Source organism: Gossypium hirsutum, chromosome D13 (assembly GCF_007990345.1).
Source record: "Gossypium hirsutum isolate 1008001.06 chromosome D13, Gossypium_hirsutum_v2.1, whole genome shotgun sequence".
NCBI lineage: Eukaryota > Viridiplantae > Streptophyta > Magnoliopsida > Malvales > Malvaceae > Gossypium > Gossypium hirsutum.
In genome coordinates, this window is record NC_053449.1 from 10,947,540 (window position 1) to 10,948,213 (window position 674).

The 674-nt window shown below is 34.7% G+C and overlaps 1 pseudogene; it reads left to right on the plus strand.

Moving 5' to 3' along the window:
- The first annotated feature begins 244 nt into the window (after positions 1-244).
- Positions 245-344, plus strand: LOC121226018 (uncharacterized; annotated as a pseudogene).
- The last annotated feature ends 330 nt before the right edge of the window (positions 345-674 follow it).

Here is a 674-nt window from a genome sequence, read left to right on the forward strand (position 1 = left end):
TGTAATCATATTTGTTAAAGATGTAATCGTATCAAGTTCTATTGCTCCAAAAACTCTTCTACCAGTACCAACTCTGTTAGGGGGAACTGATAATCATTGTTTTCTATTCTTTCCAAAATTTCATATGCTTCACTGTAGGATTTGTCAAGCAACGTCCCATTAGCATATACATCCACCACCATCCATGTTTGAGCATTTAATCTATTGTAGAACATTTCCATCTATGTCCAATGTTGAAAAACACACATCAGGCATTTTATAATTAGTTCATTGAAACGCTCCCATACTTCATATAATGTTTTATCTTTCGATTTCCTAAACGATGTAATGTCATTCCTAAGCTTGACATTCATGTTGGAAGGATTATACCTAAGCAGAAATCACTGACACAATTCATTCCAAAAAGCCATTGTACCTGATGGTAACGCATTCAACCATGATCTGGAATGATCTCGCAATGAATAAGGGAACAATTTCAATCTAAGGTCATCTTCAAGGACACCCTACTGCCTGAATGAGTCATACACTTCAAGAAAAAGTCTCAACTGCAATCTTGGATCTTTAATATGTAAACCACTAAACTGCCTTACCATTTACAACATCTTAAACATTACTGGTTTTAATTCAAAGTGTTAAGCTTGAATATGTGGCCTAACAATTCTTGGATTTAGATC